Consider the following 16,532-nt stretch of genomic DNA (forward strand, 5'->3'; position numbering starts at 1 on the left):
ATTCACAGCTCTGCTAAATCAACATCTGTCTAGTTGGACAGAAGTGTATTTACATGTACACAAAAGGGGCGCAAAAGGATTTGGGCCCTCATGTTGTAACCACATCTCACAAAAGTTAAGAAGAGAGCAGTGTACTAATGAGACTGATCATCAGGAGACAAGGCAAATTAGAGCTGCTGAGCTTGAAACTCCAGTCGGCAGAGCAGATCCAGAGAACAGTCGCTCGTCTGCTGCCAGCGGTAAAACAGGCCCAGTCGGGGTCGCCTTTTGTCCCCAGACCCAGAGGCACGCAGGAGAGGTGGCTGTCTCCGGGAGCGCCGGGATCTCGGAGCATCTGCTCCCCTCACGCCATCTGCCTTGGAGCTGGAGCTGCACGGCAGCTCTGCGGGCACTGCCGGCTCCTTCCTGCACCCGGCAGAGCATCCCTGCCCTGCCCGCGGCTGCAGCGAGCCCGTGGGCACTGGGGCACGCCAGGCACGGTCTGAGAAGTGCTGCTGTTCCGATCTGAGCTGTTGCTGCGCGGGGATCAGAGCAGCCATGAGCCGCTCCATGCCGCCGGGCCAGGAGGGCTGCCGCAGGAGAGGGTCCGGACCCTCTCGCCCTTGGTCAGGGCAGGATGCAAGATGAATTCTCGGGAGGTGGAATGGCCCTGGCAGGTGACACAGGCTCTGTGACAGACTCGAACAACCTGCAGAGTCCCCCTTTACCTGCCCATGATGGGGAGTTTGGTCCGTGCCTCCCGGCTCTGGGATTGAAGGGTGGGCTTTGCCCGGTGTGAAGAACAGGCTGTACCCGGTTTGAGGGCAGGATTTGCCACGCTTGAAGGACGGCTTTGCCTGTTTTAAGGACGGGCTTTGCCCGTTTGAAGGACGGGCTTTGCCTGTTTTTAAGGACGGGCTTTACCCGATGTGAAGAATGGGCTTTGCCCTGTTTGAAGAACGGGCTTTACCCGGTGTGAAGGACGGGCTTTGCCCCGTTTGAAGGACAGGCTTTACCCGGTGTGAAGGATGGGCTTTGCCCCGTTTGAAGGACAGGCTTTGCCCGTTTTAAGGATGGGCTTTACCCGGTGTGAAGGACGGGCTTTGCCCCGTGTGAAGGATGGGCTTTGGCCGGTGTGAAGGATGGGCTTTGCCCCGTTTGAAGGACAGGCCTTGCCCGCCACACCACACTGGAGGTGGGAAGGGCACTGCCCGCAGCTCCAGGTGGCTCCTGGCCTTTTCTCCCCTTTTTGGAAGGCTCTCAGAGGCCCTTGGCCCCACCGGGGTACACTGGTGACCCCCACAGCATCAGGAAGGCGGTGACCCTCCTGTCAGGCGGGAAGGGATGAATTAAAGCTGCCTGCCACAGCAGTGGGTCACTGGGGAGGAAGATCTGGGCCAAGGACAGTGTTAAAGTCCAGGATTTTGGGGGTAGAGTTTTGGTAAAACAGGAACCACCCAAACCTTCAGCAAAATAATTCTCTGCTGCTGGTGGTCGTCATTTTGCTTGCCATCACTGACAAAATACTTTGGAATAGGATGTGTTTACAGCCTTTCTACCAGCACTCTGAGCATCCTCAGCATTTCATAAGCTCCATCTACCTCTAAATATTTAGGTGCTTACACAAAGTATTTGACTTCTAGAAATGAGCTTCTGCTACTATTGGCACTGTCTCCTGAAGCAGAACAGGAAAACCCAAAGTCTGCAAAGGTAAAATTCAAGTTATTAATCTACTGGTTATGTTTCTCAGAATGAGAAGTATGAATTACAATTATTTAATTTTTTTACATCCGTACCCTTGGCAATTGCTGACACACCTCTCCCAGTGAAGTCAGGCTGGGATCTTTCAGGATTTCATGCAAATTAAATGACCATAATTCTCAGAGTGTTGCTATTATCTAGAATCTACTCTTTGTGTTACATACCTTTTGATTTTCCTAGCAAGTCCTTCTGTTATATAGTGTGAACTATTTTTTCTCATTGTAATTGGCAGTGATGACTGCCTTGTATCTACTCTATATGTGGATTTTATTTCCCCTCTCTTGTTTCTTGATGGCAGGGGCACAAACATGTGCCATGTTGGTTAATAATTTTTTTTAGAAATCTCTTTTTCTTTTCAATCCTACTCCATGCAATTCCTCTGACTGTCATTTCTCTTGATGAATAGTAAATTCACAGATAGTTGAATATTGAGATCAAATTCTTACCAGTTTTGGATTGAATTCAGAGAATAGTTTAAACTGATTATCATGTGGAAAAGCTGCAATGTTCTAAAAGTATTTGGGCATTTAAAAGTTGGGTTTTAGTTGAAAAATTAGTTTAAACTCAAAGTTTAAACAAAAATGTTTAAACTAAGCCTTTAATCACTGTAAAATATTAGGGTTAATGGAACACTTCATAAGGACAATTCTCCCACCCACCCCAAAATGAGGGATCAGCTGGCCTGGACACCATTCTGTGGGGGGAAGGTACCATACATCACAGCAAGCCAGAAAATCTGCAGTGCTTGTCGTTGCTGTTTGCCAGGGGCTGTGGCTGGGACAGGCTCCCCCCTCATCTTGTCTCAATGTCTGATTGGGTAAGTCTGTTAATACTGTGTTGCAAAAGACACCCTACTTCTTGTCAGAGTTTTGAATGTTTGAAGGCATTTACACAGGAACAAAATCAGGATAAAATGAAACTACGTCTGTTAAATTGGTTGGTGATTTAGTCTTTTCTCCAGGTAAAGGTCCTTAGTGGTGTAATGTGGTGCAACTCATTAGAGCCCAGCTACACAACTATTATGTTAAAGTATATTGAAGTCAGTGGAGTGATGCAGCTATGCTCTGGCAGAGGATCTGCTCTGCTTTTTGCCATCATTTGCTCTGCTGAGCTGAGTAAATATGGCAATTTCTTGAATTGTCAGTAAGAAGGTCACTTTTACTCCTCAGTTCCTCTTCATCCACTCTAATTCAATCATTCAGTTCCAACTTCGAAAGTTTCTCTCTTTAGATTTGACTCTATGGCCAGTGAAGGGGAAAAAAAGGTCACCAATACATGTAAAACATACATATGCCCATGGCAAACAAAAGATGTTCTGGTTTTGTTGCCAATAGCAAAGGAGGCATGCTGCTGCCTTTGACCTCCTAGTTCAGACACCGGTGGTCCACGTGCAGTCCAATAAAGAGCTTCCTTCAGATCAAGAGCCGGCGTGCAGACAAGACCAAACCTCATGTCTCTGCATGGAGAGCTCACACTGTCTCTCCAAGGCTCCTTGTATGAGATTCAGTTGCCTAAATATAGGATTGCAGTGGTGTTTTCTGAGGCTAGGTGGAGGTGCTTGGCCTCCAGGTTCATCCCAGCATATGTGGATTTCCCCTGGGTCTTGTGCCATATCTGCTAGCTACATCCAGATGATTTGGATACTCTAGGACATTTAAATAACATTTGGTTTGAGGGTCCTTTTGTCCTTGAATAATAACTCTTATGGTTCTGCAGGTTTTGATGCAATATCCCCTCAGCTGTCTGTAATAGTACTGTGATTTTCACAAGTGCTTGCAATCATTTGTGCCTCTGACTTCAAAGCCCATGTGCTCTGCAGCCATCCCAGTGCCTTTTCACCCACTCCCTTTGCATTCTGTACAGGGGTAGAGTCTGCACACAGCTGCAGGATGCTTGGCAACCTCCATCTGCCCTGCACAGAGGAGGAGCAGGCAGGTTAATCCCTTTCCTCCACTCCTTATTGAGCAATTAGGCCACTAAATAAGATCTTGTTTACTGATACCCAAAGAGGCTGTGATTTACTGGGTCTTGTAATAAATTTACATTCATAAGGAGATAGCCAGAGGCAAGTCTGGAGTTTTAGCAGTGGCTAATTTGTAGCTTCTCTCTTGGGATGGGAACAGAATTTTAAAAGTTCCAGATAATAAAGCAATTTGTTTAAAATCCCTAGTCCAAAAAAATAAAAATTAAAAAAAAAGCTTGCTTCAAAAAACTGTACCAAAAAAAATATTCCTCACTATAGGGCCCTTCCTTGATGTAATTGGAATCATCACCAGCATGGCTCCAGCTTACCCAGAGTGCCTCTGTGTGGGCTGTGCCTTCTGATGGGGTAGAGACAAGGCAGCTGGAGTGGTCCAAGGGCTGGAAGAATGCTGGCTTCTCTGCTGCTGCTCCTTTTTGGTAAGAATTTTGCTTTTTGCTGTGAAATGTTCTATATTGAGGACTAAACTGATTCCTTCTCATGTAGTATCCTATAAAGACCTGCTATACCAGGTAGAAACTAACAAATGAGTTGTAACAATCTTTGTACATTTCTCAGGTCATAAATAGCAATATTTTGTCATTCTGTTTTTAAAGTTTCATCTTGTCGAGCAGTGTTCTCTAGAATTATCTTGCATATCTGCTAACAAATGCTGAGTATGTCTGCTGTGTTTTAATCCTGTGCACTTTCGGAAGAGAACCTCAAATTGATCTGTTGACTAGAAAGTGGATTTAGTGTCCAATTTGAAGTAGCTGCTTATTCAACTCTGGGACAAGAACAGTAATGACTGAGGGTTGTTATTGGTTGATTGTTGCTGAGTGGTTTAAGTGAAATGAGGTTTTGGAGGATCAGTCAATTTTCCTGTGGACTGCTTTCCATGTAGCTCTTGGCACCCTTGCTGGCCCCTGCTAGTGCAGTGTTCAATGTACCATGGAAAATCACCCTCCTGGGTCAGCTGTGAGGAATATTGGCGAGATGGGGGTGGAGAGGGGAGCTGCATTGGTTTTGTTTGTGTTTCATCTGTTGTTTCTATGCCTGAAGTCCTTTAGCAAAAACCTCAAAGCATCACTCGGAAAGACTACATTAACATAAGGTATTTACAAACTGAAGGAACTCTCCTTCCAGGGCTGTTTTAGAAGTGTTATCAATGGTGATATGTAAATAAGGAAGCAACCAGAAGAACAAGTAGCCCAGCTGACTTCAGTTTAATTGGAAGTATTACAAAATGGGAATGGAGCATAGTTATTGAAAAGAAAAGGACAAAATGAGTAAAAAAAATAATGGTAGTTGTAAGCAGCTGCAGCAATACAGGCTAAAGAAAATTGCTTTTATTTTTTTTTTTTCTTTTTTGTTTGGCTAGTTTATTAGTTTTATAATGAATTACACAGAGATACAAGAGAGAAAACAACAGCAAAGGCCTGCAGTGAAATACTGTGGATATTTATAATGCTGTGGAAATGCACAAATGCTCAAATACATTGTCCCATTCTGACTGGAGGTTCATGGCCATAACCTGGCTTATCTCCTCACATCTCACACCAATGAATTTAAGTCTGCAGAGGATAAAAATGACTGTGCATTTTGCTCAAGCACATTTGCAATCCATCTTGTAAAATAAGAAAAAACCCCTCTCAGCTATGGGAATACTCAACAGTCTCGTTAATTTTCGGAAGTCTCCAGTGGGACATCATTTTCTTTTATCTTCTCACAAATGGCCTATAGAATCATATGCATCTTGTGCTGGTTTGGTATTGAGTGTGCTGTAGTTATATATTATTTAACATTTTGGCCAAGTTTTGGTTTCATGAACAATTTATCTTCTACTGTGCATTTCTGCCCTTATGATTAATGAAGGTTACCAGCCTATGATTGCAAAGTGCCCTAGGTTCTCTCTCCTACCTAATCCTCTTTAAGTGGATTTTGCTCTAATTTTTTCTATTCCTTCCTTTGAGCTAATAATTCTCCTCACAGGTGCTGAATAATGTCTTCATGCTGCATATTGCTCTCCTAGTGTCCATAGGGAAGCTGCAAAGCTCACTGATGCTGTCATGCCCTGTATTTATTGTCAGGAATTCTGGTAATGCAAAGTGCCTGGGGTCAGAGGGGTTTCAGCTTTTAGTTTATATTTACAGAGATTCTACAGCTTTTCTGATTTATTGACTTTTGTGATCAGTTTGACAAATGAAGACATACTGAAACCATACATGAAATAATAATTTTCTCAGTCTCATGGTGAACCTTTACTAGTGTAGGGTGTTGTATAATAGCCTGTTATTCAGCTACTCCCCAGTTTCCACAGGAAAAAATAATTAGTGTTTTAAGACTAACCTCCTTAGGCTCTTTTTTAATGGACTATGAAAAGTATATTTGCCTTACTTTCACAGCTCAGATATTTCAAAGGATCAGTCAGAACAAAATAACATCTATAGTAAGTATTTTATAACCTGTGAAGAATGATCCTGATGTGAGGCTCTTTGTTTTTCCAAGCGCAGGTGTGGTTTTTAGCACTTTTTTGGTTGTGGTGTAGGTGGGTTTTTCTCTGCCTTTGATAGAGTTCCCCTGTTACCTCTGTCCCAGTATGTTTGTAGCTGCATAGGGGATTTCCATGAGTTTCTTGTGTAAGTTTCTCCCAGAATGAAATACCAAGCTAAGGCTAAACTATAAAATTAGTGTGTAAGCCAGTTCAGCTGGGGTTTATTGGTTAAATGGTCGGAGAGAAAAGTCCAGCTTGTATTTCTCTGGAGCGAGCTTCTGCATCTCACTTAGAATGATTTGAAACCACACTGGTGTGTGCAGACTGAGAATGGGCCTGTGCTTTACCTTGGGAGGCTCCCTGGCCTCGGTGAGCAGAGCTGCCTTCTCTGTAGGAGTCAGCTGCAGGGGTTCAGCTGGGTACCCGAGTCCTCGCTGGGGCCCCGGGGTGATGGGGGTCCTGGGTTCAGCAGCCATTGCCTACAGCACCGACCAGGGGCAGTGCAGCACTTTGCATCTGCGTGGTTTTGCTTTGCACTCCTTGTTTTTCTGTCAACACACGCACGTGGCACACCCCCACGCACTCGTGTGCACATGCAGTGTGTGCCTGTTTCATGAGGCTGTAGGAAAATGACTCAGTTGTGGTTTAAAAGTAGGTGGAAATCCATGCATCCACACAAACATCTGTCAGGCAGGTGTGGGAGTTGCAGCCTTTTTGTAAGTAAGTTATTACTCTCTCACTTTTTTGAACAGCTTAATATTAAAAAAAATCCCATTCCACCGTGTGAGATGATGTTCAGAGCAGCACAGAGTTCTAATGGCTGATTTCAATAATAAAGACAACAGGGGACTAAAAGGTGCAGTGCAGGAAGCTGGGAAACACATTCCTTTCCCCAGAGGGTGTACTTAGCTCTGTGCCTTTGATCACTTGAGAAGTATCATTAGAGCACAAAATGGCAGGCACTAGGGAACATTATGGCAATTATAATGTGAGAGTTTTTTAAAAAAATCAAAAGAAGTTTGAACTTATTTAGGAGTTTACTCCCATGAAGGTCTGATCACAGCTGAAGGATAAAATGCTCTAATAGATAAAATATAGAAGATCCAGTGGGACTATTCTTCAGATATTGACTCCCAACTTAGGTCTAGTACAGAACAAGTTATATTTACAGGTTCAAGAAATCTAATCTGTGTACACACTTCACCATTACTTGCTATTTGTACTGCAGTAGCACCTGCAAGCCCTTGTTACTCAACAAGACCCCTTTGTGCTAAGGACTGTAGAAATACAGAAGAAAAAACCCACAGGCAATGGGACCAAAAAGGCTCAGAAAGCCTTTAGACCATGAGGCTGCAACATAGTAGCTAGCACTTGGAAAATCAAAGTATTTGTCTTAATACCTTGCAAATCACTGTACAAATAATGCTGTATCTTGTTATCACATACGGTTGTGGAGTGGGTTTGTGTTCTGATTTCTTAGTTCTAGAGAATAGAGGAATTCAAACAAAAGTGCTTGTTCTGAAGGGTTTTTAGTAATGCCTTGGCAACACAAAACCAGATTTTGCTCCACTGTGACCTCGAAGAAATCATATCTTCATACAGAGGAGCTGCTCTAGGTTGGGGCAGCAGGCCACAGGAGGTAATATTTGTATGCATTCCTGCAGTGTCCCAGGACTTAGGCTGATAGAAAAGGCCATACCCACTTTTTCCTTCCTGTGGTGCAACATGCCTGTTCTAGCAATCCAGGGTCTGTGTTTGTAGGTCTGAACAGGAACTAGGGATTTTCACACAACTTCAAGCTTTCCCTTCAGTGTTCTGAAAACAGATTGTATGGTGCTAAGTAAAAAGTCTAGCTCACTAATAGAGCAAAATACAAGACTAACACAAAACAATACAACTGCAGACTCAGAGCGGCCTTGTGCTTCACCTGTGTCTAGAGAAACCTGGCACAAGCACCAAACTAATGCAGCACTCTTGTGTCACCTGCATTCTCCTTGTCTGTGCTGCACAAAATCCAATAATAAGCACAGCTTTTAAATATGCCTTGTACTGCCTCGGCACAAGCTGCATCGATTGCGCTCACATGCAACATCCTTAACATAAAATACAGCAGAGATAAAATGAGAGCAATAACCCAATTTGCTTCTGCAGACGGTGAGTGGGGGGTGTTAAAGTTCCAATTGGGCACATATGGAACAAATCTTGTTGTAACATAGCAAAAGAAAGCATCTCAAAGAAACCATCTTATCATCATCATCAACCAAAACAGGCAGCCCACACAGCTTTGGCATCTCAATTTTCTGCTCATTTTCTTTTGTCTGTGTTAGATGTGTTGCTGATTTTCAGTAGTTCATAGATGTCTCACTGTGATAGAAGCTTGGAGACCAGCAAGCACAGCCCATTTTCAGAGTTAGAATTGTTTCTCCTTTTACTGGTCCTCTATCTTTCCCCTTTCTTTTTACAGCCACTCAAACACTGGAGTTGGTGGCATATACAGCTACACAATGCTTATCTTCTGGCTTTCTCACTTGACTGAGAAGACTTCCTGCTGGAAAAACTGTTGGCATTTCATAGGGAATGGCTTGAATGTGTTTCAATACTGGTACTCCATTTGCCAGAACTAGTTTCACCTTTTTTCTTGCCACTTCTAAATGGCAAATATATGCAGTTGGTTGGTATATAAGATATGTTATAGGAGAGGTCATTAGTTATGGAGGTATCACACACATCAGCACCTGATAAAGAAGCAGGAGACTACAGTGTTTTTCCAAAACAAGTCTCTCCAAACCTTTACTGTAATGGCAAGTCACTTGATTCTGTTTGCATTGCTTCTGCCTTTTATGAATAGGGTACTAATTCTCTCTTTGCTTTTGTGCCCTAGTGTCTCTTACTTATTAATGTATTTGTTCCCATTACCCACAGCTTTTGGATTTTTGCCTTTTATACATGAGTGGTCTGAGATCTGCAGCCTCACTTCACACTGAGCTCCTGTTTTGGTGTCTAACTTACCATATGTTCCAGTGGGGAATTAATTGCTTCTGTATCTTTTTGGGCCTGCTTCTGAATGATTTGCCAAAGAGACACTGGAAAGTATAGCGAGCTATTTCTCCAAGCTCTTATCTCCTAACTGAAGGACTGGATCACACTTCACCACTTACAGTATTATAATAAGTTTTAATTCATTAATGTTTTTGAAAGATCTTGTAAACCTCTTAGGAGCAGAGCTTTGAGAGTACAAAATGCTGTTTTATTCATGAACTTCTAAAACCTTTCGTACTTCAAATTCATTTAAAAAAAAAAACACAAGCAAGACAGAGAATGTAATAGAAGACAAAGTTGGACATCTGCAATCTCAATATTTCAATGTAATTAGGGAATGAAAAGAGATACTGGGAACACAAAGTCATTCATGTGACAGTGTAAGAGTGAAAACAGACTGAGCAAAAATGGTAAGGATACCACAGTGCTGCCCTTACACAAATCCAAGTTATTTCCATCTGAAGTATTTTCATGCCAATTCTTTTTCCCTCACCAGATTTTAGGGCCATGAGAGCAAAGGCCAAAGCAGTCAGGTAGTTTTCTTCAATCCAGAAAACATAACTTTTGCCATTAACGCCTTCTGCATTGGAATAATTAAAAGGAAATTGTATTGGAGCTCAGGACTGCTTGCTTTAGAGCACCAGAAGAGGGCAAATAAAGATCATGGAAAAAGCCTGAAAAACCAGAGGTTTTAGGAAAACAGGAACCAAGAGTAAATATGTCCAACATCTTTGGAAGCTGGAGAGGGCATAGTCCTAAGTCTTGGGAAATGTTCTTCATCATCATTTCCTACTTGAATATAGATCACTATAACCTGCATTTTGGGAAGAGCTTCTGTCTCTCCAAAAACCCCAAACTTCAGGGTAATACAGAAGGTAACCCCAACAGGCCAGGGTATGGTGAGCTGATGCCCTTCTTGAGCCATGGCAGGCTACAAGTTTAAGAATTTTTCATGAAAAAGATCATAAGTGGAATTGGTGGTACCTTGATTTTTTAAGAGACCTTCCTTCTTTAAACCTAATGAACTACTCTTCAGTGTATGGAGCCGTGTGAAGCAGGCTGCTGCAGATTCTCATTTGGAGTACATCAGTACAGCCAGATTTTGTGCTGGAATGCCCATTTGCAGTAGCTTCAGATAGGGACTTCACTGTGCTGACATAAAATTGTGGGATTAAATTCAACTCTGGAGTAATATTTTCTATACATTTTGGGAGCCATCAAAAGACAGTGAACAATCATGAAGTGAAAAGCCAATTAAAAAATCATTTTTCATGTATGAACTTCCCCACCTCACACCACGGCATTGGCTCACTCCTAGCTAAGGAAAATACTGATTTCAAGGTCACTTCAGACACATGCAGACTCCAGAAAATAATGCTGGATTACAGTTTCAGGCAGATTGGTGCATTCTCCAATCTGCCAATTGTGCTTTGTCCTTTTCCAAGGTTGGTATCATTGAGAAGCATTTAGTTTCCTTTATTAAAGGCTTTGCAATAGATCACTTTGCATTTCACTTTCAAAGTACTGGCACCTGCCTGGAGTGATCTTCATGTCCATACTTGCCTCTTGGCTTCATTTATGTCAGCAGAGTTGAACTTAATGCTGTCAGCATCATCAGAAAATGAGAAGTAATGACAACACTCATTTGTTGTACTTTGTCATTTTAACTTTGATGTCTAGAACTTCCTGCATCACTCGTCATAGAACAAAAGTATGCTCCTGGTATCATATGTGAGCAATGGCTTCTTTGACTAATAGCCATAATGGCAGAATGAATTTTCACTGTGGAATGAGATGCCTGTGGTGGGAGCTCTGCCAACAGAGCAAATCGAGCGGGAGGGCTGAGCGCAGTGTAAACGGGTGCTCCATATGCTCGAGAGACTTTTGGAATCAGCCCAGCCTACATATGCTTCTGTTGGCAAGGTCTTGAATAGAAAGGAAGATATTGTCCTCACCCTACCTAACATACCTCCCACTCATTTGAAATGCTCATTTGCAAATGGAGAGCATGCAAAGATGAGAATGATAATGGCAAAATCCAGTCGTGCTACAGCTGGATAGGAGGAAAATAGTGTAAAAATCATTGAGCAGATTTTTAAGCAGAAAATGTATTGATGTAAAACATTAATCAAAAAGCATCTGAGATGTTCTCCTATCCATGATCTGTGGAGTAGCAGAATAAATTTTAGCGTTGCATTAGGGCTCACTAGACAGTCCAGGCAACTGCCGTTGGCTGGAAGATGATGAACAATGCACTTGAAACAATAACATCTTCCCCTGCTTTTCTGTGATTGCAGTGAAAAAGCTATAGTAGAAAATGGTCCAAGTTAAGGTGAGAAAGAGGATAAAAAATACAGAGAGAGGATTTTAAGCAAATTGCGAATAGGAAATGGAGGAGGCAGAATCCCTGGACAGAGGATTTGCAGAGATTAAGAAGCAGAGTGGTGGGTAGAGGAAGATGGAGCAAGTTTATTAAGTAAGAAGGTTTTCAACCAGGATGCCATAGCGTCATGAACCAGGTGTAACTGTTCTGTCTTCCTCCCTTTTGAAGTTGTCTCATGGCTCCCAACATAATTTTTTTTTTCTTCCCTTTATTTCTTCAGTATACCTGTCCTTATCTTTTTGAGTTCTGTGAATGCCAGGCATGTGTAGATGTGTGCTCTGACCTTGCTCTGAAAGTCCTCACTTTCACCTTCACAGAGAGAAAGTGGTTTTGTGAAAGAGCTGTGGGGACAATGGTGGGTAGAGCTTCAGTGAACAAAGCTATCTTGACCAAGAACTTGATCATTTCTCCTCCTCCTCTGCTGCCCTACTGCCTTGCCCATCATGTGCAGTGGATGGCAGGAAGATTTTCCAGTACCTGATTTGCAGCACAAGGCTTTCCGCTCTTAGAGGTGTGTTCTCTGAAGCTTTTCAATGCTGACCTCAAGACACAGAAGGCAGTTGTTTTCCCCAGCTTCAGCAGTGGTGTTCCTGCCATTGAAAACTTCTATTACATGTTTTGCTCCCTGCTTTATTCATGTGCCTTGTACCCATGACAAAGCCCCTTTCCCCTGCCTGCCTTACAGGAGTATAATTGCCATTTACCAATGGAGTTTGACAGAGTCCTGGGTTCTCTCTGGTAATCCTGCTCAAACCTTTAATTTAGCCACCTCTTCTTTCCTACATGTCTTTGTATCTGCTTGGTAGTTAAATATTAAATAGCAGGAGTGGGAAGAATATTACCACAAAGCCTAAGCTGCAATTTCACATCCTTCAGTCTTTTGATGGTAATTCTGGGTAAATTTAAAAGAACCCCTCCATTTCAGTGAAAAGAACATCAAAATATGTAATTTACTAAAAATATAATAATCTAGTGTCTTAATGGATATTTTGAGAAAATCTTTTAGTACAAAATTTGATTAACATATGAGGAGAACTCCTACAGAGGGCAATTCCAATTATGAAAAAGCTGCAAAATTTGTTGTTATTGAAGGTTTGGGGAAACTTGAATCTTTGATATATCTTCAAAACTGTGTAATATTTATGGCATAAGTGACAATGTAAGGCACGAAAAGATCAAGGGAGAGGTCTGTAAATCAGATGAGTTTGCTTTAGATTTTCTTGGTGTGGGGAACAAAGTGATCTTCCAGTCACCCTGTGAACCCTTGCGGATATAAATAGTTGTGCTGGAAGAGTGATTTAGAGTAATGCCATTAAATGTGTATGTATGTGTTTATGCTACTGGGCCTCGTGCCAGAAGTGCTCCGGGAGGGTTGTGCATTGTGTAAACCAACTTCAATAACACTTACATCTTCCTTTAACAACTGTAATGAAAGGACCAAAGGTGCATTTATTTGAAACAACTCAAAAATAGTTGTTTAATGTTTTCATGGGAAAAAATTGCTGTTGATTTTTCTATGAAGACTTTTTTTCCCCTTACAATCCATTGGATTGTAGTAGAAACAATAAAATTTGGTGCAACTAAAATGGCTCTGAGAAAGCAAAGAGCCACTTTTGTGAGTTTACTGCAATCAGCAGTGATTCTGGCTTTGAACCATTTCTAGTCCAATTGCTCTTGCTTTGTTTGGGTTTTTTATTTTTCTTTTATCCATACGTCTGAAATGTTTAGGAGGTGGGGGAATCTTGAGTTCCTGAGACTGGCCTCCTGTTCACAGCTGGGAGTGTGTATATGTATGTGTATATGCATATGTGTGCCCTCACTCAGGCATGTACACGTAAAGTCCTCCTACACACCGCTGCCTCTTCCCTCTATTCTTTGCCCTTGTTTATCCTTTTCTTCAGAAACACAAAAATGAAACCATTTGGAGCTTCATAACTCTTCCACTCAGAAGCAGAAGGCTCTGGCCTGCTGTTCCTCCTCCTACCCACTGCCTGAGACTCCCCATCCTGGGAGTGAGACGTCCAAACATATGTCACAGCACGCGGCACAAATACCGTACGCAAACAGATTCTTCTGTGTGGGTGGCAAGTACAAAACCCAGCTTCTGGCAGCAAAACCCACTGCCTTAGTCCTCTGGAAAATGCTAAGGAAGAAAAATTGTACCAGGTGAGGGTAGCACCCAATAAAATGCAGCTCTGTCAGTTTTGCATCCTGAGCAGGACTGAGGGGTTCTTGTTGACTTTGGGTGTTTTCAAACCTCCTGAGCCATTAGCAAATCTCACAGGATCTTCAAAACCAGTTCCAACCCATGCTGTATTTTTCTTCTTCTTTCCCTGAACTTATAAACTCTCATGGTTTCCAAGGACAATTCAATATAAAAGGAAAAGAAAACTAGCTAATGGGGGAGTTTTGTTGAATTGGGATGGAAGGCAAAACCAAAAAAAAAAAAAGGCTGGCATGAGTTTATGGCCTATGTATACATGGGATTTATACTGACAAGCAGACTTATCCCTGCTGGCACGAGTCCCAGAAACTACAGTGGCTGGCAGGTCTGCCCAGAAATGGATTGCACCAAGAGTGTGAAATGCCTGTTCCCCCTTCTCGTGGGGAGAGCTCCAAACATGATAACTGCAGAGTAATGGGATTTGACGGAAGAAATTAAAAATTATGCCCTCTCAAGGGAGAAGGGTGGGAGATATTTGCAAGAGAAGATGGGAGATATTTGCAGGAGAAGATTCAAGCTGTCAAATCTTTTTCTTAATTTGAAAGTTTTCTTCACTCTTCTTTACAGTCTTTCTATGCTCTCTATCAGCAATTTTCATCTTCTATGCTCATTGCTAATCTGTTTTCACACTTTACATCTGTTTTTTTTCCAGGTCCCTTCAAGGCACCCAAAATCTCCTAACCCCAACAACAGCCCTACTAGGAATTAGCTTTGTAGGCTATTACATTAGCAGGTTTAAAGTGGATTAATATTATTAGGAATTGAAGACTTTTATAATAAAAAATGTCAGATTATTTTTTCTTTTTTTTTCCCTGCATGTCCACAAGTATCATCTGTGTTTATAGCTTCAAATTGCATATGAATTTCTCAGGTGTCATGTTAAAAAAAACCAAGAAAATCTCACTACTGTACTAAGCACTGTACAGACACTAACTTTTTTTCCTTCTTCTTCTTTTCAGTTAAATTAGGAGAAAGTTCTCTTTAGAGGTAAAAATCTGAAAAAAAAATCATTTTAATAATAAAAATAGTTAGAATAAAGTTGTGCCTTCAATACATAAGTGTCATACTCATACTAAGAGGCAGCAGCAGGCAGCCCCCTGCAGTACCCCAGTGCTGGGTTTGCTCAGGTGAAATGCAGGGACCTTGTGCTGCTTCTCTGTGACTTTGGAGTCACTGGATGTATGGGCTCAGTGCTGTCACCCTGCCCTGGAGCCTGGCTCTCCCTTCCAGTGCTCCCGGAAACTCAGCAACACCTGTCTGAAAGTCTGGTGCTCTGGCAAGGAGACAGCACTGGCATCCTTCCCCTTAGAACCTGGGTAGGAGTTTGCTCAGGCTCTAATTTTGTCACCATCTTTCTGTAAAAGTGAGTGACTCCACCAGCTCCTTATCAGAGGTGAATTCTGCAGCTGGTCCTCATCTACATGAAGTGAGGATCAAGCTGCTTAGGTGTGTGACTATGGGCTTTGAAGATTCTAGCAGAGGAGGAGAAAGTTAAATTGTAAGCTCTAACATTTTTCTTTCTGCTTCCCACACATTCTTCCCACCACCACAGGTGTAACATTTCAAGTAGTTTTTCAATAAATGACATGTTGTTCTTTCTTCTGTTTAGACTGGAGAAAAATAGTGTGAGGTCTCTTGGTTTTGCTAGATTTTCAGTACTCAGTGATATTTCCAAAGTTCAGCAGATAATAAGACGGTAGAATTAATTCTTCCAGGACTTGGACCACTGGAAATCTCTTACTGCCCTCTGTCAAACTTGGCATTGTGTGTTCTGTCTTTCCTGCTGCCTTCTGTTTCAGACCTACCACAGCTGCTTCTGCAGCCATGTGAGGCAGCTAAGAGTTTAAATTTGAACAGGTGACAGTCATCTTTATGTACAGGTTTCAAATCAGAGCACAGACGATGTTTCTTTGTAGGATATTAAAAAAAGATCTCAGAATTGGAGTAGGACATGAAGAGTAAGTCAGTCTCATTTCAAATGCATAAAGGCACCTTGCTAATCAAGAGGTGGTCCATGGATTGAAATATGTTACACAGGAAAAAAAAAACAACCACCCAACCTGTTAACACTATCAAAGCTGAGCTCCAGGTTCCATTCCTTTCACAAGGTTGATACTCACAGACCTTGGAGCATCATGATGATTGAATCTTAAATACGTGGTCTAGTCCTGTGTACTTGGAAAATTCCAGGGTTTTGTTTATTATCACCTGTCTGCTCTCTTGGTACATGTTGAACTTGCCTGTTGCTACAAGAAAATAAATTATTTATTTGTGAGCTTTGTATATGCTCTAGTGAAAGGAATCTGCATGCAGAAACTGTCTGAGAACAAATATTTTCTGAAGAGGTAAAGCATTTGTATCTGTCAGTTGAGGCCAGTCTTGATCTCATTTTAGGTGATAAAGGAGCCCTTTAGCCATGGTGAGAAATGGTGCTTCCTAGAAGTATTAATTTTACTCACAAGCTTTTACAGTAAGGAGTGAGTAAAAGGAATTGGAGAGCTCTGTCATTCCTCTGTTTTTTCTATCATATTTTTTTATCCATAAATCATTGTAAATTTTGACTGTTTTTAATTTCCGAACTGATCTGCATTTTACATTTATTTTCACCTTTTTACTTATTTTCTTAAATGATGTGTATTTGATAATTGCCTTAGTCACTTGTGTGTTATTTTACCTGAATTGAATGACTTTG

Source organism: Passer domesticus, chromosome 14, assembly GCF_036417665.1.
Source record: "Passer domesticus isolate bPasDom1 chromosome 14, bPasDom1.hap1, whole genome shotgun sequence".
NCBI lineage: Eukaryota > Metazoa > Chordata > Aves > Passeriformes > Passeridae > Passer > Passer domesticus.